The sequence below is a fragment of the Salmo salar genome, chromosome ssa07, assembly GCF_905237065.1.
Source record: "Salmo salar chromosome ssa07, Ssal_v3.1, whole genome shotgun sequence".
NCBI lineage: Eukaryota > Metazoa > Chordata > Actinopteri > Salmoniformes > Salmonidae > Salmo > Salmo salar.
The window spans coordinates 28,930,294-28,958,288 of NC_059448.1; the positions used below are offsets into that span (position 1 = coordinate 28,930,294).

Sequence of the window (27,995 nt, forward strand, 5' to 3'; positions counted from 1 at the left end):
AGGTCACAGGGTCAGGATGGGACACTATACAGGATATACGGTCATACTAAATGAGTGTATGCAGGAATAATTTGGGGCGGGCAGGTAGCCTAGTGGCTAGAGCGTTGGGCCAGTAACTGAAAGGTTGCTGGATTGAATCCCCGAGCTGACGAGTTAAAAATCTGTGGTTCTACCCCAGAACAGGAAGTTAACCCACTGTTCCCCGGTAGGCCGTCACTGTAAATAAGATTTTGTTCTTAACTGACTTGCCGAGTTAAATAAAGGTTCAAGAAAAAAATAAATGTAATGTCACGTGGGGGTTATAATAGTGTTGTAGTGTCATACACAGTAGTGTGAACTACAGAACTATAGCATAGGAGTGAGAGTCTTTGTCCTGACAGGGCCAAATTGCACACTACAGGAAGTCCCTCTCTCTCGCTCTCTCCCTCCACCCTCTCTCACTCCCCCTCCCTCCCCCTCTCTCCCTCCCTCCCCCTCTCTCCCTCCCTCCCCCCTCTCTCCCTCCCTCCCCTCTCTCCCTCCCTCCCCCTGCATGTCTTGCTCTGATGATAAGCATATTGTCTACGCTTTCCTTCTGGACAGAAAGACGCTCTCTCTTTTACTCTGTCGCTCTCCCCCTTTTACTCTCTCTCCTTCTGTGTCTGACACTTTCTCTTGCTCTCTCTCTCTCTCTCTCTCACTCTCATTTGTTCTACCGTCGTGTCTTATTCCCTCTCTCACTCTTTATCTCCCCCTCCCTCTCTACTCCACAGCGACCTGTAGGTTAGGGAGGGACAGCCCATAATACGGGGGTTCTACAGGTTGCCTTGGCGACAAAGGAAAATCCCGTCTTCCATAATGGACTCCATTCATACCGTTGAAGCAGAGCGGGTGAAAGGGGGGAGGAGGGGGGGAGAGGGGTGTGTACTGTATACTGTATCAACCACATGCTAACAGAAATATACTAGCAACGAGAGAGAGAGAGAGAGAGAGGGGGGAGGGAGGGAGGGAAAGAGAGAGAGGGAGAGAGAAATACTCAGGGACAAAGATAAAGTTGTCCCCAACAGAGAGGGTGAGAAAGAGAAGAGGGATACAGACTATCCCTTCGCTGTTGGTGTAACTGGTGTACGTTTTGTTGATGTCAAAATGTCTACCAGGCCCATCGAACGTCTAGTTGCCCACGAAAGCCGGAACCATTTACTAACTCGCAAAGTTATCGCTGTCGTGCGCCTAGTATATTCCCCCGCCTGTCGCGACACTCGTTTAATCCTCCGCACCTCAGTTCATTTCCAACCTAGTCTCCATATCACTTGTCTCCCAGGTTTTCTCACCCCCCTCCTCTTAATCTCTCTCCGGGCCAGTTAACCTACAACCCTGGGTCTACATTTAGCTGGTGTGACAGTGAGTGACGCCTCTCTGGACATCCGGGTTGCCTGCCATGATTCTTCTAAACGGTTTGACGTCAGTTTGACGTAGAGGAACTGCGTCACCGCCTTATCCGCTGGAATAAGATACAGAATAGCAGCTAGCGAGAAGGAGATCACAGACGTTGTTTTGAATGAGTGCATTTTGCAAGTGGCTCAACTTTGCTAGAGTAGAAATACTGTAGTGTAGTCCAGTCTACACTATGGCTGCTAGACAAAACAGACTGTAGTGTAGTCCAGTCTACAGTATGGCTGCTAGACAAAATAGGCTGTAGTGTAGTCCAGTCTACAGTATGGCTGCTAGACAAAATAGACTGTAGTGTAGTCCAGTCTACAGTATGGCTGCTAGACAAAACAGGCTGTAGTGTAGTCCAGTCTACACTATGGCTGCTAGACAAAACAGACTGTAGTGTAGTCCAGTCTACAGTATGGCTGCTAGACAAAATAGACTGTAGTGTAGTCCAGTCTACAGTATGGCTGCTAGACAAAACAGACTGTAGTGTAGTCCAGTCTACAGTATGGCTGCTAGACAAAACAGACTGTAGTGTAGTCCAGTCTACAGTATGGCTGCTAGACAAAATAGACTGTAGTGTAGTCCAGTCTACAGTATGGCTGCTAGACAAAATAGGCTGTGGCAAAGCAAACAGTAACGGCCAGATCTAGAATTCACAAATTGTTGATATACAGAGACATTAGAAAGGCGCAGAATTCGGATGAGATCAACATCAACTAACCAAACATAGACGGCTTCTTTTTAAATGGCTGCAGACCAACCAGGGAACATATGGGGGAAAATATCTGCTCTCGGTCATTCTAAATCAACCTCTAAATATCTGTTCTCGGTCATTCTAAATCAACCTCTAAATATCTGTTCTCGGTCATTCTAAATCAACCTCTAAATATCTGTTCTCGGTCATTCTAAATCAACCTCTAAATATATGTTCTCGGTCATTCTAAATCAACCTCTAAATATCTGTTCTCGGTCATTCTAAATCAACCTCTAAATATCTGTTCTCGGTCATTCTAAATCAACCTCTAAATATCTGTTCTCGGTCATTCTAAATCAACCTCTAAATATCTGTTCTCGGTCATTTTAAATCAACCTCTAAATATCTGTTCTCGGTCATTCTAAATCAACCTCTAAATATCTGTTCTCGGTCATTCTAAATCAACCTCTAAATATCTGTTCTCGGTCATTTTAAATCAACCTCTAAATATCTGTTCTCGGTCATTCTAAATCAACCTCTAAATATCTGTTCTCGGTCATTCTAAATCAACCTCTAAATATCTGTTCTCGGTCATTCTAAATCAACCTCTAAATATCTGTTCTCGGTCATTTTAAATCAAGCTCTAAATATCTGTTCTCGGTCATTCTAAATCAACCTCTAAATATCTGTTCTCGGTCATTCTAAATCAACCTCTAAATATCTGTTCTCGGTCATTCTAAATCAACCTCTAAATATCTGTTCTCGGTCATTCTAAATCAACCTCTAAATATCTGTTCTCGGTCATTCTAAATCAACCTCTAAATATCTGTTCTCGGTCATTCTAAATCAACCTCTAAATATCTGTTCTCGGTCATTCTAAATCAACCTCTAAATATCTGTTCTCGGTCATTCTAAATCAACCTCTAAATATCTGTTCTCGGTCATTCTAAATCAACCTCTAAATATCTGTTCTCGGTCATTCTAAATCAACCTCTAAATATCTGTTCTCGGTCATTCTAAATCAAACTCTAAATATCTGTTCTCGGTCATTCTAAATCAACCTCTAAATATCTGTTCTCGGTCATTTTAAATCAACCTCTAAATATCTGTTCTCGGTCATTCTAAATCAACCTCTAAATATCTGTTCTCGGTCATTCTAAATCAACCTCTAAATATCTGTTCTCGGTCATTCTAAATCAACCTCTAAATATCTGTTCTCGGTCATTCTAAATCAACCTCTAAATATCTGTTCTCGGTCATTCTAAATCAACCTCTAAATATCTGTTCTCGGTCATTCTAAATCAACCTCTAAATATCTGTTCTCGGTCATTCTAAATCAACCTCTAAATATCTGTTCTCGGTCATTCTAAATCAACCTCTAAATATCTGTTCTCGGTCATTCTAAATCAACCTCTAAATATATGTTCTCGGTCATTCTAAATCAACCTCTAACCTCCATCCGGTCAGTGTCTGCTGCCTGACTCCACTGTGTGGGACTGGGAGTGGGACTGGGACTGGGAGTCGGAGTGGGACTGGGACTGGGAGTCGGAGTGGGACTGGGAGTGAGAGTGGGACTGGGAGTGGGAGTGGGACTGGGAGTGGGACTGGGAGTGGGAGTGGGACTGGGAGTGGGAGTGGGACTGGGAGTGGGAGTGGGACTGGGACTGGGAGTGGGACTGGGAGTGGGACTGGGAGTGGGAGTGGGACTGGGAGTGGGAGTGGGACTGGGAGTGGGACTGGGACTGGGATAAGGTCATGTACGGAGCAGAGCTGAGTAGAACAATGACCTCACCTGATTCTCCCTTTCCTCCTGACATAATGCTATAACATCAGTCTCATCAACCTGGAGTCTGTCTGCGTGTGTGTGTGTGTGTGTGTGTGTGTGTGTGTGTGTGTGTGTGTGTGTGTGTGAGAGAGATGAAAATGAACAGTCATGTTGTAGCTTTGTTTGAAAACTGACTAACGTACTGTTCAGTACCTCAATCTCCCCGTTTCTCTTCCTCTGTTTAGTGGAGTTGTCTCCTGTTAGCCTTGGTCCAATACGGACGAATGCAAACTGTACAGCCAAGACTCTCACTCTTTCCATTTTTCTGTCCTGCTCTGCTCCCTTCTTCTCTTCTGCTGTGCCAGGGCTCCTCTAGCTCAGAACGGAGAGAGGAGAAACGAGAGAGGGATGCAGCCTGTGCCTAGTGGAGGAGGAGAGGGGGAGGACAAGACAGCCGAACTGAGTGCCTTTTGTTTGACTGACCCCCCTCCTCTCCTCTCCTCTCTCTCTCTCCCTATCTCTCGCTCTCCCTCTCTGTGCCTCTCTCTCTCTCTCTCTGCCCCCTCATCCCACCTGCAGCCCTGTGACCACAGTGAGCAGCTGTTCTCTCTTTTCTTCTTCTCCCTTTCACTCACTCTCTCTCTCTCACTCCACCCTCCTCTCTGCGCTCTCTCTCTCTCACTCATTCTTTCCTCTACCTCTTTCACACACGCTCTGCCTCTTTTCCTTTCAAGTCTCATTCTCTACCTTCTTCTATCTAATGCTTTCCAATAAGTCACACACACACACACCACACACACACACACACACACACACACACACACACACACACACACACACACACAAAGCTGAGGTACTCAAAAGTTCCTTGAGTTCACTACCAAGCTGACACAGTATGTTTTGGTGATGGTAGTCACAGTGACAGTAACCTCGGTAACCCAGGCCTGAGTGACTCGGACCTTAACCCCCTGAGTGGTCTCCTTGAAGATGAGATAGGTGGACTGGGCAACCAATCCCGTCTGGGTTGGGCGTATTTGACGCACACTAACCTGCTAGTGCGTCATAAGGCCGGGACTCCTAGAAGACTGACCAATCATATGCCTCCAATTATCTTCTAGGTCTGCCTAGGGGGTAAGCGGAACACACACACACACAGAGACATCAATAACAGTACTGTACTGTGGGACAACTGGGGTCTGACTTAAGCTGGCGTCATAAGTGACATCACAGATGGCCTCGAGGCTGTAACGCCCATTTACTCTGACCTACTCTGACCACTCCTCGTGACACAATCAGAACTCTCAGGGTCGCTGAAGCTCCTCCCTGACCTGTGATGTCATCAGAGAGGGGCGTGAAGGACAGAACTCTCCTCCCCTTCCCTCCCTTCCTCTCCTCTCCTCTCCTCTCCTCTCCTCTCCTCTCCACTCTCCCCCTTACCTAGAACACTCCTCTCCTCTCCTCTCCTCTCCTCTCCTCTCCTCTCCTCTCCTCTCACACCCCCACTTTCCCCCTTACTTAACCCCAAATATTACAGAACACTCCTCTCCTCTCCTCTCCTCTCCTCTCACACCCCACTTTCCCCTCTAACCTCACTCCTCTCCTCTCCTCTCCTCTCCTCTCCTCTCCTCTCCTCTCCTCTCCTCTCCTCTCCTCTCCTCTCCTCTCCTCTCCTCTCCTCTCACACCCCCACTTTCCCCCTTACTTAACCCCAAATATTACAGACATCCTCTCCTCCCCTCCTCCGTCTCTTCTATCTGTCTGATGTTTCTTAGTCTGTAACCCAGAGATGCCAGGGTAGATAACATTTACGGACACACACACACCACTGGCTTCAGTTACAATACACACACTCCTGTTTGGCCAGCCTGTGCCACTGTTTTGTCCTGCCATTTTCCTCTTGTTGCTGAACACACACACCACTGGCTTCGGGTTACAATAAACATACAGTCTTGTTTGGCCAGCCCGGACTCATTTAGCTGTGGATCAGGGGGGCTGTCAGTATGTGTGATGCATTGTGTGTGATGTGTACGTTTCAGATGAAATGGCGTGTGTAGGTGAATAGCTACTTTAAGTGTGACAGGCACTATGTGTGCGGGGTGGACAGTGGGCTAGTTGGTGTGTGTAAGCTATGCTGTGTGTGAAGTGGTGGGATTTGAGGATTTATTAAGCAGGTAACTTCCTAAAAGTGCAAACGTGCCTTTGGGAGAGAGTGTGTGTGTGTGTGTGTGTGAGTGTATGTCTGGCCTGTGTATCAGATGACTTCCTCCAGAAGCTAAGGGGTGATATCCAGAATGTTTGTATTTCTGATCTTGTGTGTGTGTGTGTGTGTGTGTGTGTGTGTGTGTGTGTGTGTAAGTGTGTGTTTGTAAGTGTGTGTGTGTGTATCGTGTGTTCTCAATGTCTGGCGAGTGCTTTGTCCTTTGTACAACCCCTGCCTTCCTTCCACCCCAATGCACGCACACACACACACACACGCACGCACGCACACACACACACACACACACACGACTCACACCACTGTCTGTCAGAAAGGGGAGGAGAGGGAGGGACACACACTTGCATACATACAGTACGCAGGTGCATAGAAAACACATGGGATTCCACAAATACACTGAAACAGACAAAGACAGACAAACGTGTTCGTAGCTACAACTGCTTGTAGATATATATCGCTGGTTTTCTAAAAGAAGCACTGTCAAAATGCTCTGCATCAAATGACTGTGCATGTTAGACTTGGGCTGAGAATGGTATATACCATATAACTGGGTCTTTGGAAATAGCCATAAGATGGTTTTTCCAACACCGTCAATACTGCTGAAAGTATTTATTTGACGTTTTGGAATACGTTTGAATATATGTAGCTACTTTTGAAGTAAATACCTGCGGTCAACTTGTGCATTACGTTAGGAGGTGAAGCAGATCACGTTGTTCATTTCACCTGCCACATTATTCGACAAGAACCTTTCCGGGTTGTCCTCAGTCACGTGTTGTTATTAAAAAGTACACATACGCAACGACGAGAGACCGGAGCCTTTCACGGTCATGTTTGTACAGCACGCGTCAGCCGACATAGCTACAATGTAGAATTCAACAACTTCATGTTTGCCAGCTAGATATCTTATAACTAACAAGTTAACTGTCTGAAATGTGCTAAATGCTATGCAGTTGTGCATTTGGTTTGCTAACGTAGTAGCTTGTTAGCTAGCTAAGGGGTTAGCTTCTTGCAAAATCACGCTTCTTTTGTTAACAGCATAGAATCTCCTCCTAAATCAAGAGCCTTGCTGTCTACTATTTGTTTGGTGCATGCAGTTAACTGTGAGCAGCATTTTTTTTTTGTTACTTGTATAAATTTATGAGCTGGGATGTCTGTCTTACAAAAAGTTTACGTCAGAGACTGCATAAAATGTTCGCAAGCGCTTGTTAGCATTTAGCTAGCATTTGCCATGGAAATGTGCATGTACTTGTTAGCATTGCTAACCTTCAGATTACAGAGGCTCTGTTGGGTTTGAAAATAGCACCCCTTGTGTTCAGTGCCGATATTACCGAATATCCCAGGATGGCACAAGGCCGGTATGAAGGTATGAAAATCTGAAAAAAGCCTAGTGCATGCGTGTGAGCATGTGTGTGTTTCCGTGCATATGTGTGTTCGTTTACGTGCCCCAGGGCTCTTCCCCATGTATGTGTTTGTGTCCTGACCTAGTTCCAGCCCTCCTGCCAGCCAGCCACCTCACTCAGCCCCTCTGCCTGTCAAATACCATTAGTGCACTGAGACACACACACACACACACACACACACACAGTGAGAGTATGAAAGGGCATATTTCAAATCATGTCGAGACTTGAGTGGAGGTCCGTGCACTAATGAGATACATCATGCCTTAAGATTACAGGAGTCAATGGGATCCTTGACATTGCAGTAACACGCATACACCGCTGTCATAACCACGTCACTCACTATAAGTGGTTATAAACCACATGAATTTATAGTCAGTCCCTGCTATCCGATCACCTGACTGCAAAAAGAGGGCACGCAGTTTTAACCAATCGCCACACTTTTACCGCATAAAATGGTTCAATCAAGTAACACGTCAAGACACTTTTCCCCAGTCAGGTCATTTTCGGGAAAATAATTGCAAATTGCCACGATAAAAAGTCTGAATTTCCAGCGGCAAAACCAAGCATTTTGTCCTGCAACTATAACAAAAAAAAATGGGACCCAACATACAAAACATTAAGGACACCTGCTCTTTCCATGACATAGACTGACCAGGTGAATCCAGGTGAAAACTATGCTTGATGAAGGGGAGGAGACAGGTTAAGGAAGGATTTTTAAGACTTGAGGCAATTGAGACATGGATTGTGTATGTGTGCCATTCAGAGGGTGAATGGGCAAGACAAAAAAAAGGAAGTGCCTTTGAATGGGGTACGGTAGTAGGTGCCAGGCGCACCGGTTTATGTCAAGAACAGCAACGCTCCTGGGTTTTTCCCGCTCAACAATTTCCCGTGTGTATAAACAATGGTCCACCACCCAAAGGACATCCAGTCGACTTGACACTACTGTGGGAAGCATTGGCGTCAACAAGGACCAGAATCCCTGTTGAATGATGCCTATAGTCCAGAACCTATGATTCAGGCCTATCATACGACACATATTAAGTACTATTACTAACTCATATAATCATGTGATGCCTGTATAGATCGAGTTAATGGGATTCTCTACACACACTAAGCATTGTCACTAGATATTACACACATTTCTTCATTTCTTTTATTTAAACCTTTTATTTAACCAGGCAAAGTCAGTTAAGAACAAATTCTTATTTACAATGATGGCCTAACCCGGGCCAAACCCTAACCCGGACGACGCTGGTCCAATTGTGCGCCGTCCTATGGGGCTCCCAATCGCGGCCGGGGTTGTGATACAGCCTGGAATCGAACCGGGGTCGGTAGGGACGCCTCTAGCACTGAGACGCACTGACTTAGACCGCTGCGTCACTCGGGGGGCCCCGAGCTGACAAGGTAAAAATCTGTGGTTCTGCCCCTGAACAAGGCAGTTAACCCACTGTTCCCCGGTAGGCTGTCACTGTAAATAAGAATCTGTTCTTAACTGACTTGCCGAGTTAAATAGAAAGTAATGAAAATATAGTATCCACTGAACGTAGAGAATATCCCTTTCAATACAAGAGTCATATTTAAACCAAATGTAACGTCATTGAATTTATTTAAGCTCTATTTCATCAGGGGGTCATGCTGAGACCAAGGTCTCTTTTACAGATGAGCGCTGAATCACATCACCTACAGAAAATGCACGCCTCAAAATATGGAAACAAAATGCAAGCAGAAAGAAAGAAAGAACGGAAGGTACGAACATAGACAGAGACACAAGGCTGGTGTTTAGGATGGTCAATGCCTCTTTACAGCTCCCGACGCCGAACACCCACACGTAGCTACGGCTTCGCCATCTCGCCCATACCTACGGTCTCTGGCACGTTTCAAAGGAAGACTAATGACCCCTTACACACACACACACACACCAGTCCTCCAAAAAGAAAAGGAAAAAACGTCCCCTCTCCATGGTAATGAGACTTCATTATACAAACACACACACACACACATATTGATATTCTCTCAACACTCTTCGCTACATCTGGACTCAGGATATGAGAGAGAGAGAGAGGGGGAGAGAGAGAGAGAGAGAGGGGGAGAGAGAGAGAGAGGGGGAAGAGAGAGAGAGAGGGGGAGAGAGAGAGAGGGGGAAGAGAGAGAGAGAGAGGGGGAGAGAGAGAGGAGAGGGAGAGAGAGAGAGAGAGGGGGAGAGAGAGAGAGAGAGGGGGGAGAGAGAGAGAGGGGGAGAGAGAGAGAGAGAGGGGGAAGAGAGAGAGAGAGATGTTGGAGTGTGAGATAAATAAAGAATAAGGGAGAGGGGATGAGAGGAAAAGGAATTAAAAAGAACAGACAGCAATACACACACACACACACACACGCACACACACACACACACACACACACACACACACACACACACACACACACACACAGTTGTCCTCTGAGTGACTCCTGTCCTCTTACCTCAGGGGAGAGGCCCTCTCTAATGCACTCACAGCAACATGCCCTGCAACCCTGTTAGTGTGTTTGTGTGTGTGTACGTGCTGTGGGGTTCTGGCTAAAAGGCTGGCTGCAGTGGTAACTGGGAAAGCCAAAGTTAGCTCAATGGAAACAAGCTCAGCTGTTTAAAATCACTCTTCACCCGCACTGTGTGTGTGTGTGTGTGTGTGTGTGTGTGTGTGTGTGTGTGTGTGTGTGTGTGTGTGTGTGTGTGTGTGTGTGTGTGTGTGTGTGTGTGTGTGTTACCCAAAAGGTCAGTTTAAGGCTTCCCCATAGTTAGCTCACAGAGACTCTCTCTCCCCCCTCTCTCTCTATTCTATCGACACACTCATTCAAACCTCTCTCCCTCTCTTTATCTACTCTCACTGTCAGTCTGGCCAGCAACACACGTACAAAGAAAAGAGGGGATCTCTCTCTGTCTCTCTTTGTTTTATCTGTCTACACTCATTCAATCATCTCTCCTTCTCCCTCCTCTCACTGTCAGTCTTGGTAGGCTATCTACTACCACACTGGCTATGAGTGGTTTTACTGCTCAGTGCTGCAGCTTACCACGAGACAGGAGAGAGAGAGAGGGGTGGGGGAGAGGAGAGAGGGGGGGAGAGGAGAGAGAGAGAGGGGGAGAGGAGAGAGAGGGGGAGAGGAGAGAGAGAGGGGGAGGGAGGGAGAGGAGAGAGATGGGGGGGAGAAGAGGGGAGAGAGGAGAGAGGGAGAGAGGGGGAGGAGAGAGAGAGGGAGGAGAGAGAAGGGGGAGGGAGGAGAGAGAGGGGAGGGAGGAGAGAGAGGGGGGAGGGAGGAGAGAGAGGAGAGGAGGGAGAGGAGAGAGGGGGGAGAGGAGAGAGGGGGAGGGGAGAGAGAGAGGGGGAGAGAGGGGGAGAGGAGAGAGAGAGGGGGAGAGGAGAGAGAGAGAGGGGGGAGAGAGGAGAGAGGAGAGAGAGAGGGGGAGAGGAGAGAGAGGGGGAGAGGAGAGAGGAGAGAGAGAGGGGGAGAGGAGAGAGAGAGGGGAGAGAGAGGGGAGAGGAGAGAGGGGGGAGAGGAGAGAGGGGAGAGAGAGATAGGAGGAGAGAGAGAGGGGAGAGAGGGGGAGAGGAGAGAGAGGGGGGGAGAGAGGAGAGAGGAGAGAGAGGGGGAGAGGAGAGAGAGAGGAGGAGAGAGAGGGGGAGAGGGGGAGAGGAGAGAGAGAGGGGGGAGAGGAGAGAGAGAGGGGGGAGGGAGAGGAGAGAGAGAGGGGGAAGAGAGGGGGGAGGGGAGAGAGAGAGAGGGGGAGAGAGGAGAGAGAGAGGGGGAGAGAGGAGGAGAGAGAGAGGGGGGGAGAGAGGAGAGAGGGGGGGAGGAGAGAGAGGGGGGGAGAGGAGAGAGAGGGGGAGGAGAGAGCAAGAGGAGAGAGATTTAAGAACAAGAGGCCACAGGGAGAGATTGCTCAAGATCATTGCTGTAGAGATTCTTCTGAACACACACAGACCTTGGCCCTCTGATGTGTGTGTGTGTGTGTGTGTGTGTGTGTGTGTGTGTGTGTGTGTGTGTGTGTGTGTGTGTGTGTGTGTGTGTTAGCGCTCATTAAATATGCATGAGCAGCAGCCGTCAGAAGAGCTAGTTCTAAATGAGCTCTCTGACCTCGCTCCCTCTCTCCTCTCCCTCACTCCCTCTCTCCTCTCCCTCGTTCCCCCCGCTCCCTCTCTCCTCTCCCTCGCTCCCTCTCTCCTCTCCCTCGCTCCCTCTCTCCTCTCCCTCGCTCCCTCTCTCCTCTCCCTCGCTCCCTCTCGCCTCTCCCTCGCTCCCTCTCTCTCGCTCCTCTCCCTCTCGTCTCCCTCGCTCCCTCTCGCCTCTCCCTCGCTCCCTCTCTCCTCTCCCTCGCTCCCTCTCTCTCTCCTCTCCCTCGCTCCCTCTCTCCTCTCCCTCGCTCCCTCTCTCCTCTCCCTCGCTCCCCTCTCTCCTCTCCCTCGCTCCCTCTCGCCTCTCCCTCGTTCCCCTCGCTCCCTCTCTCCTCTCCCTCTCTCCTCTCCCTCGGTCCCCTCGCTCCCTCTCTCCTCTCCCTCTCTCCTCTCCCTCGCTCCTTTCTCTATCCCCTCTACCTCCCTCTCCTTTCTCTATCCCCTCTACCTCCCTCTCCTTTCTCTATCCCCTCTACCTCCCTCTCCTTTCTCTATCCCCTCTACCTCCCTCTCCTTTCTCTATCCCCTCTACCTCTCCTTTCTCTATCCCCTCTACCTCCCTCTCCTTTCTCTATCCCCTCTACCTCCCTCTCCTTTCTCTATCCCCTCTACCTCCCTCTCCTTTCTCTATCCCCTCTACCTCCCTCTCCTTTCTCTATCCCCTCTACCTCTCCTTTCTCTATCCCCTCTCCCTCCCTCTCCTTTCTCTATCCCCTCTACCTCCCTCTCCTTTCTCTATCCCCTTTACCTCCCTCTCCTTTCTCTATCCCCTCTACCTCCCTCTCCTTTCTCTATCCCCTCTACCTCCCTCTCCTTTCTCTATCCCCTCTACCTCCCTCTCCTTTCTCTATCCCCTCTACCTCCCTCTCCTTTCTCTATCCCCTCTACCTCCCTCTCCTTTCTCTATCCCCTCTACCTCTCCTTTCTCTATCCCCTCTACCTCCCTCTCCTTTCTCTATCCCCTCTACCTCCCTCTCCTTTCTCTATCCCCTCTCCCTATCTGGACCTTTCTCTCCCTCTCCTCTGAGCTTTGGCCAAAGCTAAAGGAATATTCCTTCAAGGCCGTACTCTCTTTCTCCACCTCTCTCTCTCCTTCTCTCCACCTCCCTCTCCATGATTATGTAGACCCCCCCCCCAGAGCCAAAGGGGTGAAGGAGAAAAGGTAGTAAAGAGAGGGATAGAGGGAAGGAGAGAAACGGAGGGAGGGAGGGAATAGAGAGTGTCAAGAACCCGCCCTTTCATCTGGCATACACTCTGGTTACGGCCTAAATGGCACACTTTTAAACTGGAACCCCACGGGCCCTGGTCAAAAGTAGTGCACTATATAAGGAATATGGTGCCATTTAGGATGCAAACACTCTCTCAACCCTTCACTTCTTGTTCACACAAGTGTGCCTGAGAGTACCTGCTTTCCTGTGTGTGTGTGTGTGTGTGTGTGTGTGTGTGTGTGTGTGTGTGTGTGTGTGTGTGTGTGTGTGTGTGTGTGTGTGTGTGTGTGTGTGTGTGTGTGCTGCTTCACTGACTAATGGCATTCCATTAAGAGTGTGTGTGTCAGGCGCGAAGGCAGGTTGTTCTACAGCCGACACACACACACACACACTCACACACACACACACACACTTTTCTGATCAATGACTGCATCGCAGACTGACGGACAGAGACAGGAAGGAGAGGAGAGAGGAGGGTGGAAGGAAAGAGGCCGGTCACTACCCGATACACACTCACCCTGTTCTTTCTCTCCTCTTCTGTTCTCTCTCTCCCTCTGTCCTCTCTCTCCCTCTGTCCTCTCTCTCCCTCTGTCCTCTCTCTCCCTCTGTCCTCTCTCTCCCTCTGTCCTCTCTCTCCCTCTGTTCTCTCTCTCCCTCTGTTCTCTCTCTCCCTCTGTCCTCTCTCTCCCTCTGTCCTCTCTCTCCCTCTGTCCTCTCTCTCCCTCTGTCCTCTCTCTCCCTCTGTCCTCTCTCTCCCTCTGTCCTCTCTCTCCCTCTGTCCTCTCTCTCCCTCTGTCCTCTCTCTCCCTCTGTCCTCTCTCTCCCTCTGTCCTCTCTCTCCCTCTGTCCTCTCTCTCCCTCTGTCCTCTCTCTCCCTCTGTCCTCTCTCTCCCTCTGTCCTCTCTCTCCCTCTGTCCTCTCTCTCCCTCTGTCCTCTCTCTCCCTCTGTCCTCTCTCTCCCTCTGTCCTCTCTCTCCCTCTGTCCTCTCTCTCCCTTTGTTCTCTCTCTCCCTCTGTCCTCTCTCTCCCTCTGTTCTCTCTCTCCTCTAGAGCTGGGACGATAAACCGGGAAATGATCGACACCGATCACTTATCGCAGGCATTTTGTTGATATCGTTCACCACGACGACGAAGCCCTAAACTAGAGAAATGTGAAATGAAAGTTTGAAACGACATATGTTTGCTAATGACGGTTCATTGGACAACTGACGGCCACAAACCGTCCATCTAGTAGTTTAAAGGATGGTTCTTTTAACGGGCCCACGTTAACGTTATAAACGTATCAGTCCACAGGATGTCTCAGGAAATGTACTGAAATAGGGACCACTGTCCATATCACCCGGCTCTATTCTCCTCTCCTCCTCTCTCGATCCCGCGTTCGGGAATCACGTGACTTTCTCCCCTTCCTCCAAACGTCACAGTAATTAACACGCTCGTAAAAAAAAAACGGCGCCACGGAGACCTCTGTGTGTGTGTGTGTGTGTGTGTGTGTGTGTGTGTGTGTGTGTGTGCCTGCCTGCCTGATTGTGTTGTACAGGCTGTGTGTGTGTGTGTGTGTGTGTGTGTGTGTGTGTGTGTGTGTGTGTGTGTGTGTGGCCTGCCTGCCTGCCTGCCTGCCTTATTGTGTTATACAGGCTGTGTGTGTGTGTGTGTCCGCGAGGCTGAAGCACTGTGTTATTGATTGGAGGTCTCTGTTCAACACACAGCCTTTTGATTTCTCATTCAGCTGCCAACTGGCCAGGGGCATATCTTTCAGGAGAAAAAACACACACACACACACACACACCACTCCTAATGACGTGCCAGGAGACAGCTCTGTCTCTACATTCATTAGTCATTACACAGGAATACCTAACCAACCCAAAAGCTGGGATACAGTTTCACGTTTCAATGTCACGTGCACATGTACAGAGAAATGCCTTTCTCTCCAGCTCCAGAAGAGATAGAGAGAGACAGAGAGAGACAGAGAGAGACAGTGAGAGACAGTGAGAGACAGAGAGTGAGAGACAGAGTGAGAGAGACAGAGTGAGAGAGACAGAGTGAGAGACAGTGAGAGACAGAGTGAGAGACAGTGAGAGACAGAGAGAGAGAGACAGTGAGAGACAGAGAGAGAGAGACAGTGAGAGACAAAGAGAGGCAGAGAGAGAGAGACAGTGAGAGACAGAGAGAGAGAGACAGTGAGAGACAGAGTGAGAGAGACAGTGAGAGACAGAGAGTGAGAGACAGTGAGAGACAGAGAGAGAGAGACAGTGAGAGACAGAGAGAGAGAGGCAGTGAGAGACAGAGAGTGAGAGACAGTGAGAGACAGAGAGAGAGAGACAGTGAGAGACAGAGAGAGAGAGGCAGTGAGAGACAGAGAGAGAGAGACAGTGAGAGACAGAGAGAGAGAGGCAGTGAGAGACAGAGAGAGAGAGACAGTGAGAGACAGAGAGAGAGAGACAGTGAGAGACAGAGAGAGAGAGGCAGTGAGAGACAGAGAGAGAGAGACAGTGAGAGACAAAGAGAGGCAGAGAGAGAGAGACAGTGAGAGACAGAGAGAGAGAGACAGTGAGAGACAGAGTGAGAGAGACAGTGAGAGACAGAGAGTGAGAGACAGTGAGAGACAGAGAGAGAGAGACAGTGAGAGACAGAGAGAGAGAGGCAGTGAGAGACAGAGAGTGAGAGACAGTGAGAGACAGAGAGAGAGAGGCAGTGAGAGACAGAGAGAGGCAGTGAGAGAGAGAGAGAGAGAGGCAGTGAGAGACAGAGAGAGGCAGTGAGAGACAGAGAGAGGCAGTGAGAGACAGAGAGTGAGAGACAGTGAGAGACAGAGAACATGTAAAGTGGATGGGAAAATGATATGCAAAAGTGGACATGAGAAGAGGGTTTAATGTGACTCTACCATTCCCCTGCATTGTGCCTGTCTGTATGTGCTTTGCATTTGAGCTCCTCTCCTCTCCTGCCTGGCTGTGTATGATCTCTCTCTTTCTCTCTCCCCCCTCTCCCTCTCTCTCTCCCCCCTCTTCCTCTCTCTCCCCCCTCTCCCTCTCTCTCTCCCCCCTCTTCCTCTCTCTCTCCCCCCTCTTCCTCTCTCTCCCCTCTCTCCCTCTCTCCCTCACTCTCCCCCCTCTCCCTCTCTCTCTCGCTCTCTCTCTTCTCCCTCACTCCCCCTCTCTCTCTCCCCCCTCTCTCTCTCCCCACTGGGTGACAACTCAGGCATATGGAGCAGACTAGACTGTGAGACTGTGGCTGTTCCTCAGCCAGCTTTATAGGAAACTAGGACACAGACACGAGACATAACCCCACACAGGGAGCCAGGATATAGTGCAGGACTCACGGATCTAAACGTCATATGGATCTAACCGTATTCTTGTTTGGAAAAGCACTTCGCTAGGTGGGGGTGATTTGTAGACCAGGCACCGTGTGTATCAAGCTACTTAGTGTGGTGGTGCTGATTTAGGATCAGTTTGGTCTTTTAGAACATAATGAATTAGACTGATGGACAGGGTGGTGCTGATTTAGGATCAGTTTGGTCTTTCAGAACATAATGAATTAGATTGATGGACAGGGTGGTGCTGATTTAGGATCAGTTTGGTCTTTCAGAACATAATGAATTAGATTGATGGACAGGGTGGTGCTGATTTAGGATCAGTTTGGTCTTTCAGAACATAATGAATTAGATTGATGGACAGGGTGGTGCTGATTTAGGATCAGTTTGCTCTTTCAGAACATAATGAATTAGATTGATGGACAGGGTGGTGCTGATTTAGGATCAGTTTGGTCTTTTAGAACATAATGAATTAGATTGATGGACAGGGTGGTGCTGATTTAGGATCAGTTTGGTCTTTCAGAACATAATGAATTAGATTGATGGACAGGGTGGTGGTGCTGATTTAGGATCAGTTTGGTCTTTTAGAACATAATGAATTAGATTGATGGACAGGGGTGGTGCTGATTTAGGATCAGTGCTTCCACTCTGAGACCTTTTATCCTACAGGCACAGGTAAACTACAGGTGAATTTACAGTGGTCTCAGGGCAGTTTTGTGATTTGTTCTTCCCTTTAAATGGTTAGGGTGAGGAATTTATTATGCTTAACGGCAACTTGGTGGAGAGTGTGCTGTGTGGTGGAGCATGTTGGTGCGCACACACACACACACACAAACACAGGTTAACGAAATGATGTAATTTTTCTGCTGTTGATCAGCTCCTTATGTTGGTGTGTGTGTGTGTGTGTGTGTGTGTGTGTGTGTGTGTGTGTGTGTGTGTGTGTGTGTGTGTGTGTGTGTGTGTGCGAAAGAGGGAGAGAACAGCTGGGCTCGAGGAAAGAGAGAAAAGGAGGGAGTGATTGAGGAAGGTCGGGAGGAAGTGAGAGACTGCGTGCGAAGGGAGAGGAATAAACCGCCGGCGATCCACTTTCACCTCACACACACACACACACACACACACACACACACACCATCCCTCAGCCCCAGCATCGGCAACATGTCTGGAAAAATACAGTCAACACTCCTCTACCTCCACTCCCCTCTCCCTCCCTCCCTCTTCCTCTTCCCCCTCTATCATCTCTCCTCTGCTCATTCCCCCTTTCTCTGCCACCTCTTCTCAAACAGATGTGGGTGAGTCTCTTCAGCTGGGAGGTTGAGAGGGACGGAGAGAGAGAGAGAGAGAGAGAGACTACGATATATTGAGTTGTGTATGTAGCCTACTGTTGCCGTTGGCCTGTCTATAAACGAGCCTGACGCACATGTACGAGGGAGAGAGCGAGAGAGAAAGGGAGGGAGAAATAAAGAGAGAGATATGGAGGCAGAGGGGGTGAGAGTGAAAGAAAGAGAGAGAGAAAGACAGAGAGAGGCATAGAAAGGAGGTATAAAAATTCCCTGGCTCCAGGGTAGCCGTGGAATTCTAGACTGGGAAGGGGAGAGGAGCTCCAGTCTGGCTGAACTTCTGTTTGTCTTGGAGGGAGAGAGGGAGAGGGAGAGAGGGAGGGAGAGGGAGGGAGAGAGAGGGAGAGAGAGAGGTTTCTCCCATCACACACGTGGCCCTGTCGCAACAGCAAACAACCCGAGCTGGAGAGAGATAAAGTGGGAGAGGGGGGAGAAAGGGATATAGAGGGAGAGAAAATTCGGATTTAAAGTGATATGCAGAGGAGTGCCTCTACTGAAAACAAACGACTACAGCTTCTAGTCTACAAAACCATAGTCTGAATGTCTACGGATGAGCTGTGTGTGTGTGTGTGTGTGTGTGTGTTGTGCAAGGCTAGCTATTGCTTACGTAGGAGTCAGTAACAGTGGCGAAAACAACCCTGCATATGACACATTGTGAGCAGAGAAGAGATAAGAGGGCTGTGTGTGTGTGTGTGTGTGTGTGTGTGTGTGTGTGTGTGTGTGTGTGTGTGTGTGTGTGTGTGTGTGTGTGTGTGTGTGTGTGTGTGTGCGATGCCTCGTCACCAAGGGAGCGTTCATTTGAAGTCAGACGCATCTCTCATCTACTTTAAAAGATGTCTTGATTGATGTCAGCTCTTTTGTGTGCCTTCCATAGGGAGATTAGCACATCTTACTCATCGGTCCACACCATCTCTCCCTCTCGCTCTTTCTTCTCATCTTCACCCTCCCGCTATCTCTTAACATCCATCCCTTTTTGACTCCCGCTTCTAGACATTCCCGGGGGGGGAAGGGGAGCAAAAGAGGGAACAAGGAGGATCAAGAGGGAGGAGCGAGAGAAGAAAAAAACCGGAGAGAACGGAGAGAACCCCCCCCCCAAAAAAAGTGACAGAACAAGAGAGGAAGATAGGGGGAACAGAGGGAGACAGAGAAGAAAAGGGGGGGGGACACAGATACACTGTTAACTAGACACTGAAGAGGGGGGAATAGAGGGTCTGCGAGACAACAGCGGGGAACTCAACCCGTAGGACCAAGACAGGAAGTAGAATTCCAGGAAGGCTATGAGTGAGGCTCTAATCCGGGCCTCAAAATCTGGTTGTCCATCATGACCATGAATGGAATAAATGTAAATATGTCAAACACCAGCAACGAGATAGTACCCACAATGCCACACTGACTGATACGTCGCTCTGCTGTGTTTGTAAGTAGAACCAGCGTCTGAGGACGCGTCGCTGTGTTGACTACAATTGACCTCGACTTCTATATCGGGGAGGGGGTGTGAGACAACATATCATTGTGTGTTTGACAGTGACTGGATAGAGTGACTACATAGGCACTGAGTCACACTACAGTTCTTCAAAACAAGATCTCATTGAGGTTAACGCACACACACACGGAAACACTCACACACACACTCTCAAGCCAAGAGAAATCAGACATGCTACAGTGGTTATCTGAATACACATTAAGATCCTCTCTGAGGGAGAGGGAGAGGGAGAGGGAGAGAGAGAGAGAGAGAGAGAGAGAGAGAGAGAGAGAGAGAGAGAGAGAGAGAGAGAGAGAGAGGTTTCTCCCATCACACAGAGAGAGAGAGAGGTTCACAACCAACTACCAACCCAATAAAGCCTTTGGGCAAACCAAATTATAACCAAACAATATATATATATATATATATATATATATATATATATATATATATACTGCAAATTAGCCTAAACATACTGTACATGGCAAAACTGAGGAAAGAATTGACAATCTACAGACTCAGTGAGAATAGCCTTGCTATTGAGAGAGGCCTCCATAGGCAGAGAAGACAGGCTGTGTGCCCACTGTCCACAAAATGAGGTGGAAACTGAGCTGCACGTCCTAGCACCCATGCCAAATGTACAACCATATGCAAACTTGAAAACAAATCAAATATTGACCAGCTCCCATATCTGTTATGTCAAATACCGCAGTTTGAAATCATCGCAGACAAAATGTGTGACCTGTTGCGATAAGAAAAGGGTAACCACTGGAGAACAAACACCAAAGTAAATACAAACCTAGGCCTATATTGTTGATGACATTTCCCTTGCCATTTCTACTTCTACTTTTTGCACATACAGCACACGCTCTCACACACGCCAGCTTGGTGATCGGACCCTAGTGGCGCCAGCTTGGTGATCGGACCCTAGTGGCGCCAGCTTGGTGATCGGGCCCTAGTGGCGCCAGCTTGGTGATCGGACCCTAGTGGCGCCAGCTTGGTGATCGGGCCCTAGTGGCGCCAGCTTGGTGATCGGACCCTAGTGGCGCCAGCTTGGTGATCGGACCCTAGTGGCGCCAGCTTGGTGATCGGGCCCTAGTGGCGCCAGCTTGGTGATCGGGCCCTAGTGGCGCCAGCTTGGTGATCGGACCCTAGTGGCGCCAGCTTGGTGATCGGGCCCTAGTGGCGCCAGCTTGGTGAGCGGGCCCTAGTGGCGCCAGCTTGGTGATCGGACCCTAGTGGCGCCAGCTTGGTGATCGGACCCTAGTGGCGCCAGCTTGGTGATCGGGCCCTAGTGGCGCCAGCTTGGTGATCGGACCCTAGTGGCGCCAGCTTGGTGAGCGGGCCCTAGTGGCGCCAGCTTGGTGATCGGGCCCTAGTGGCGCCAGCTTGGTGATCGGACCCTAGTGGCGCCAGCTTGGTGATCGGACCCTAGTGGCGCCAGCTTGGTGAGCGGGCCCTAGTGGCGCCAGCTTGGTGATCGGGCCCTAGTGGCGCCAGCTAGTCCTGTAAGATAAAAGTGCTTGAATTTGTCTGAGAGCTATTTTATTTTCATTTATAGGCTATTTTATATTTATATTTTTATATTTTATTTAGAGTGTATCGACCGACGGCCTGTAAAGGTCCGGAACCATACGCTCGTTTTTGTGTTTGTCTTTGTACATAGAAGTTTGACTATCTCTTTTGAAACTTTTTGTGTTTCATGTTAATTGTTAAATTGCGATTGTTTATTTCACTTGCTTTGCCAAGGTTAATATATGTTTCCCATGACAATAAAGCCCCTTTGAATCAGAGAGAGAGAGAGAGAGAGAGAGAGAGAGAGAGAGAGAGAGAGAGAGAGAGAGAGAGAGAGAGAGAGAGAGAGAGAGAGTCGTCACAGTATATTATTGGTCAGTTAGAATTCCTCTCTCACTCCCTCTCTCCCGCTCTCTTTCCCTCTCCCTCTCTCTGCTTCCCTCCCTCTATCCAGCCCGTCACGGCTAATGTGTGCTGGAGAGGAGGGGGACTGAGTGTGTAACTAATAGCCGCTAAGTGATTCGTCTAAGCACTCTCCAATCAGAGCTCTAGATTAGGCTATTAAGACTAAAGTGGAATGGTTCCTGAACGACAATTAATCAATTAACTTCACCATATCCTGCTCTGAACTCTGACCCTGTGTGTGTGTGTGTGTGTGTGTGTGTGTGTGTGTGTGTGTGTGTGTGTGTGTGTGTGTGTGTGTAACCAGATTCAGTCACTGTGACCTGGGTCAGTAATGGTAGAGCATTAACAGTTCTCATGTTACTGAATGAACCCACTGGCACAATCTGTTAGGTGTGTGTGTGTGTGTGTGTGTGTGTGTGTGTGTGTGTGTGTGTGTGCCTTAAGCAAAGTAGGGAGAGAGAAAGAGAGAGAGAGAGAGTTAAGGAAATCTTTGACTATGTACAGACTCAGCGAGCATAGCCTTGCTATTGAGAAAGGCCGCCGTAGGCAGACCTGGCTCTAAAGAGGAGATAGAGATGTGCACACTGCCCACAAAATGAGGTGGAAACTGAGCTGCACTTCATAACCTGTATGTAATATGTATGACCATATCAGAGACACATATTTCCCTCAGATTACACAGATCCACAAAGAATTCGAAAAAACAAACCCAATTTTGATAAACTCCCATATCTTTAGGGTGAAGTACCACAGTGTGCAATCACAGCAGCAAGATTTGTGACCTGTTGCCACAAGAAAAGGGCAACCAGTGAAGAACAAACACCATTGTAAAAACAACCCATATTTATGTTGATTTATTTTCCCTTTTGGAACTTTTGAGAGTGTAATGTTTACTGTACATTTTTTATTGTCTATTTCACTTTTGTTTATTATCTATTTCACTTGCTTTGGCAATGAAAACATACGTTTCCCATACCAATAAAGCCCTTAAATTGAATTGAGAGAGAGAGAAAGAGAGAGACAGGCAGACAGAAAGACAGAGGGAGATAGAGGGTGATAGAAAGAGAGATAAAGCAATTGGGAGTGGGCAGGCAGGTTAGCAACAAAAGGAAGGAAGGAAACGAGAGGAGAGCGGGGAGTGGGGGGGGGGGAGTGGAGGATTTGATGAATGACTAAGAAACAATGGAAATCTCCGGTTAGAATATCCACCCTGTTCTGTGTTTCCTGGTATAGGAATGCACTGTACACTGAACTAGCCTCAGAAGCACTGAAACACACACACACACACACACACACACACACACACACACGCGGGGGCAGATGTCCAGAATAGAGGAACTTCTGAGAGTTATAAGCAAAGTAGGGAGGCAGAGAGAGAGAGAGAGAGAGAGAGAGAGAGAGAGAGAGAGAGACAGAAAGACAGACAGAGGGAGAGAGATGGCGATAGAAAGAGAGAAAGAGATGGTGGAAGATAGGAGGAACAGAGGGAGAGAGAGAAGGGAGGGAGGGAGAGACAGAGCATGATTTACCATTTCCTCTCCTCTCTTTAGTATAGACTATTAGTCTATAAGGAGAGGTCTTGACCTCCAGTTCTCTAACAGATGTAGATTCATCTAGAGGAAGAGATGGTTCCCTATGGGCTCTCTGGGGCTTATAGAGGAGACTGGTGACACACACACACACACAACACACACATGCGGGGGCAGAAGGCCAGGTGAGCTCAGCTTCTCCAACAAAGAAGAAGAGAGGAACTTCTGAGAGTTATAAGCAAAGTAGGGGGGAGAGAGAGAGAGAGAGAGAGAGAGAGAGAGAGAGAGAGAGAGAGAGAGAGAGAGAGAGAGAGAGAGAGAGAGAGAGAGAGAGAGAGAGAGACAAACAGACAGTCAGAAAGACAGAGGGAGATAGAGGGTGATTGAAAGAGAGAGAAAGAGATAGGGAGTGGGCAGGCAGGTTAGCAACAAAAGGAAGGAAGGAAGGAAACTAGAGGAGAGAAAAAAAGAGGAGGGGGGAGTGGAGGAGGGGGGAGTGGAGGAGGGGTGTAGTGGAGGATTTGATGAATGACTTAGAAACAATGGAAATCTCCGGTTAGAATATCCACCCTGTTCTGTGTTTCCTGAACTAGCCTCAGGAGCACTGAAACACACACACACACACACACACACAGAGTCGCACGTGCACACAGAGAGACTGCAGGCACGCACACACACGCACCATCCCAATCATTGTACTTGAAAGCAGCAGGTCTATGATCTATAAATAAACACAGTGTCTTTGTTTATAAATAAATAATATCAAATAAATAAATAAATAAAATAGCTCCCCATCCATTTCTATCTACACATAAATAATATAGAGCTCTTCCATTTGGATAGGCCACAGAGAGATCACACTGGAGATACACTCACACACACACGCATACACGCACAGACGCACAAGTAAGTGCGCACACACACACACACACACGCACCCACAGACGCACAAGTAAGCGCACACACACACGCACACAACTCAGGCGCGCTAGCACGCAGACAACGCCACACACACACACACGTCTCTCTTCCTTCCCTATGTCTCCCCTTCTTTCATCCATTCGCCGCGTGTATTATTCTCTGTGTTACATTCTCTCCATTCTAAGTCTACTTCCAATCACGTCGAGGTTTATCGGTGGCGAACACAGACTTGAAGACGTTATCGCAGGTGCAGCGAAATGCTTGTGTTTCCAGCTCCTACACAAAACAATAGTAATCCAGACAAATGATTAGAATGAGCAAGATCAGACAGTATGGATAGTATAGGAAGAGGACCGGTGTGTATAGACAGTATGGATAGTATAGGAAGAGGACCGGTGTGTATAGACAGTATGGATAGTATAGGAAGAGGACCGGTGTGTATAGACAGTATGGATAGTATAGGAAGAGGACCGGTGTGTATAGACAGTATGGATAGTATAGGAAGAGGACCGGTGTGTATAGACAGTATGGATAGTATAGGAAGAGGACCGGTGTGTATAGACAGTATGGATAGTATAGGAAGAGGACCGGTGTGTATAGACAGTATGGATAGTATAGGAAGAGGACCGGTGTGTATAGACAGTATGGATAGTATAGGAAGAGGACCGGTGTGTATAGACAGTATGGATAGTATAGGAAGAGGACCGGTGTGTATAGACAGTATGGATAGTATAGGAAGAGGACCGGTGTGTATAGACAGTATGGATAGTATAGGAAGAGGACCGGTGTGTATAGACAGTATGGATAGTATAGGAAGAGGACCGGTGTGTATAGACAGTATGGATAGTATAGGAAGAGGACCGGTGTGTATAGACAGTATGGATAGTATAGGAAGAGGACCGGTGTGTATAGACAGTATGGATAGTATAGGAAGAGGACCGTGTGTGTAGACAGTATGGATAGTATAGGAAGAGGACCGTGTGTGTAGACAGTATGGATAGTATAGGAAGAGGACCGGTGTGTGTAGACAGTATGGATAGTATAGGAAGAGGACCGGTGTGTATAGACAGTATGGATAGTATAGGAAGAGGACCGGTGTGTATAGACAGTATGGATAGTATAGGAAGAGGACCGGTGTGTATAGACAGTATGGATAGTATAGGAAGAGGACCGGTGTGTATAGACAGTATGGATAGTATAGGAAGAGGACCGGTGTGTATAGACAGTATGGATAGTATAGGAAGAGGACCGGTGTGTATAGACAGTATGGATAGTATAGGAAGAGGACCGGTGTGTATAGACAGTATGGATAGTATAGGAAGAGGACCGGTGTGTATAGACAGTATGGATAGTATAGGAAGAGGACCGGTGTGTATAGACAGTATGGATAGTATAGGAAGAGGACCGGTGTGTATAGACAGTATGGATAGTATAGGAAGAGGACCGGTGTGTATAGACAGTATGGATAGTATAGGAAGAGGACCGGTGTGTATAGACAGTATGGATAGTATAGGAAGAGGACCGGTGTGTACAGCAGTAGTGATATAGGATGAGCCGTGAACACAATATATCCATATAAAGTGGGTAAAACAGTATGCAAACATGATTAAAGTGACCAGTGTTCCATGACTCGATGTACATGGGGCAACAGTCTCTAAGGTGCAGGGCAGGGTACTGGGTGGTATCCGGATAGTAACAATGACTAAAGTTCAGGGCAGGGTACTGGGTGGTATCCGGATAGTAACAATGACTAAAGTTCAGGGCAGGGTACTGGGTGGTATCCGGATAGTAACAATGACTAAAGTTCAGGGCAGGGTACTGGGTGGTAGCCGGATAGTAACAATGACTAAAGTTCAGGGCAGGGTACTGGGTGGTATCCGGATAGTAACAATGACTAAAGTTCAGGGCAGGGTACTGGGTGGTATCCGGATAGTAACAATGACTAAAGTTCAGGGCAGGGTACTGGGTGGTAGCCGGATAGTAACAATGACTAAAGTTCAGGGCAGGGTACTGGGCGGAGGCCGGCTAGTGGTGACTGTTTAACAGTCTGATGGCCTGGAGATAGAAGCTGTTTTTCAGTCTCTCGGGTCCCAGTTTTGATGCACCTGTACTGTCTCCGCCTTCTAGATGGTAGCGGGGTGAACAGGCCGTGGCTCGGGTGGCTGAGGTCCTTGATGATCTTCTAGATGGTAGCGGGGTGAACAGGCCGTGGCTCGGGTGGCTGAGTTCCTTGATGATCTTCTAGATGGTAGCGGGGTGAACAGGCCGTGGCTCGGGTGGCTGAGTTCCTTGATGATCTTCTAGATGGTAGCGGGGTGAACAGGCCGTGGCTCGGGTGGCTGAGTTCCTTGATGATCTTCTAGATGGTAGCGGGGTGAACAGGCCGTGGATCTCTCGGGTGGCCGAGTTCCTTGATGCATGTAGGTTCTAGATGGTAGCGGGGTGAACAGGCAGTGGCTCGGGTGGCTGAGTTCCTTGATGAGCTTCTAGATGGTAGGGGGGGAACAGGCCGTGGCTCGGGTGGCTGAGGTCCTTGATGATCTTCTAGATGGTAGCAGGGTGAACAGGCCGTGGCTCGGGTGGCTGAGTTCCTTGATGATCTTCTAGATGGTAGCGGGGTGAACAGGCCGTGGCTCGGGTGGCTGAGTTCCTTGATGATCTTCTAGATGGTAGCGGGGTGAACAGGCCGTGGCTCGGGTGGCTGAGTTCCTTGATGATCTTCTAGATGGTAGCGGGGTGAACAGGCCGTGGCTCGGGTGGCTGAGTTCCTTGATGATCTTCTTGACCTTCCTGTGACCCCGGGTGCCGGTTCCTGTGACAGACGGTGCAGTTGCCGTACCAGGCGGTGAGACAGCGCGATAGGATGCTTTCCATGGTGCATCTGTAGACGTTTCTGAGGGTCTTAGGAGCCAAGACGAATTTCTTCAGCCTCCCGAGGCTGTTGCAGAGAGTTTCATCACAGCCCATATCATACACACACATACATACACACCTCTGAATCAAGGTCCTAATCCCAAACACAAAGCATGGATGTCCAACAGAGGATGGGGAAAGCCAAGCCAAGGCTACGGTGTGTGTGTGTGTGTGTGTGTGTGTGTGTGTGTGTGTGTGTGTGTGTGTGTGTGGTGAATGATGCAATAGAGGAGCCACAAACACAGCAAGGTAACAATTAGACCCTGATCTACAATCAGTATTCACACACACACACACACACACACACCTAGATAGTGTAAAGACCCTGATCTGCTGCTTTGAGAATCTCTATAAATGCAGGGATAAAATGTGCGAGCCCAGTCCCCCGACTGACCAGAGGGAGAGAGAGAGAGGGGAGAGAGAGAGAGAGAGAGAGACAGATCCACTGTTTTCAAAAACATCACAGACAACCCCAGTGAGCTCACCGTATGTGTTTATGTGTGTGTTTATGTGTGGATCATTTGTGTGATAACTTGTGAGGGTGCTCCAAGGTGTAAGCATACAGTACTTTATTATGTATGAATGTGTTTGAGTCTGAGAGTGTGTGTGTGTTCCCTGAGAGTCAGCGGAAAAAGCTAACCTGATTTTTGGTGTTGTGTGTGTCCTGTTTGTTTTTCATCCCTAGGCAACACTCCTATTTCCTGGTTGTCTGATAGTCAGACTCTCTCTCTCTCTCTCTCAATTTCAATTTAAGGGCTTTATTTGCATGGGAAAGATATGTTAAGATTGACAAAGCAAGTGAAGTAGATAATGAACAAAAGTGAAATAAACACAATTAACAGTAAACATTACACTCACAAAAGTTCCAAAAGAAAAAAGACATTTCAAATGTCATATTATGCGCAAATAGTTAAAGTACAAAAGGGAAAATAAATCAACATAAATACGGGTTGTTTTTACAATGGTGTTTGTTCTTCACTGGTTGCCCTTTTCTTGTGGCAACAGGTCACAAATATTGCTGCTGTGATGGCACACTGTGGTACTTCACCCTAAAGATATGGGAGTTGATCAAAATTGGGTTTGTTTTTTAATTCTTTGTGGATCTGTGTAATCTGAGGGGAAATATGTGTCTCTAATATGGTCATACATATTACATACAGGTTATGAAGTGCAGCTCAGTTTCCACCTCATTTTGTGGGCAGTGTGCACATCTCTATCTCCTCTTTAGAGCCAGGTCTGCCTACGGCGGCCTTTCTCAATAGCAAGGCTATGCTCACTGAGTCTGTACATAGTCAAAGCTTTCCTTAACTTTGGGTCAGTCACAGTGGTCAGGTATTCTGCCACTGTGCACTGGATATTATAAGGTGAATGCACCAATTTGTAAGTCGCTCTGGATAAGAGCGTCTGCTAAATGACTTAAATGTAAATGTAAATGTGTACTCTCTGTTTAGGGCCAAATAACATTCTAGTTTGCTCAGTTTTTTTGTTAATTCTTTCCAATGTGTCAAGTAATTATCTTTTGGTTTTCTCATGACTTGGTTGGGTCTAATTGTGTTGCTGTCCAGGGGCTCTGTGGGGTGTGTTTGTGTTTGTGAACAGAGCCCCAGGACCAGCTTCCTTAGGGGACTCTTCTCCAGGTTCATCTCTCTGTAGGGGATGGCTTTGTTATGGAAGGTTTAAGAATCACTTCCTTTTAGGTGGTTGTAGAATTTATCGGCTCTTTTCTGGATTTTGATAATTAGCAGGTATCGGCCTAATTCTCTCTCTCT

At 48.1% G+C, this 27,995-nt stretch overlaps 1 protein-coding gene across 2 annotated transcripts in view; it reads right to left on the reverse strand.

Annotated features, from left to right (window-relative positions):
• Positions 1-27,995, reverse strand: part of LOC106608926 (trithorax group protein osa) — a 106,663-nt gene that overhangs the window by 71,298 nt on the left and 7,370 nt on the right. The window contains exon 2 of one of the 2 annotated variants that reach the window (XM_014207153.2): positions 4,925-4,999. The exons of the other annotated variant lie outside the window; for it this stretch is intronic. The gene's annotated coding sequence lies outside the window, so the exon portion shown is untranslated. The remainder of the gene's footprint in view (positions 1-4,924; positions 5,000-27,995) is intronic. 2 annotated transcript variants of the gene reach the window in all.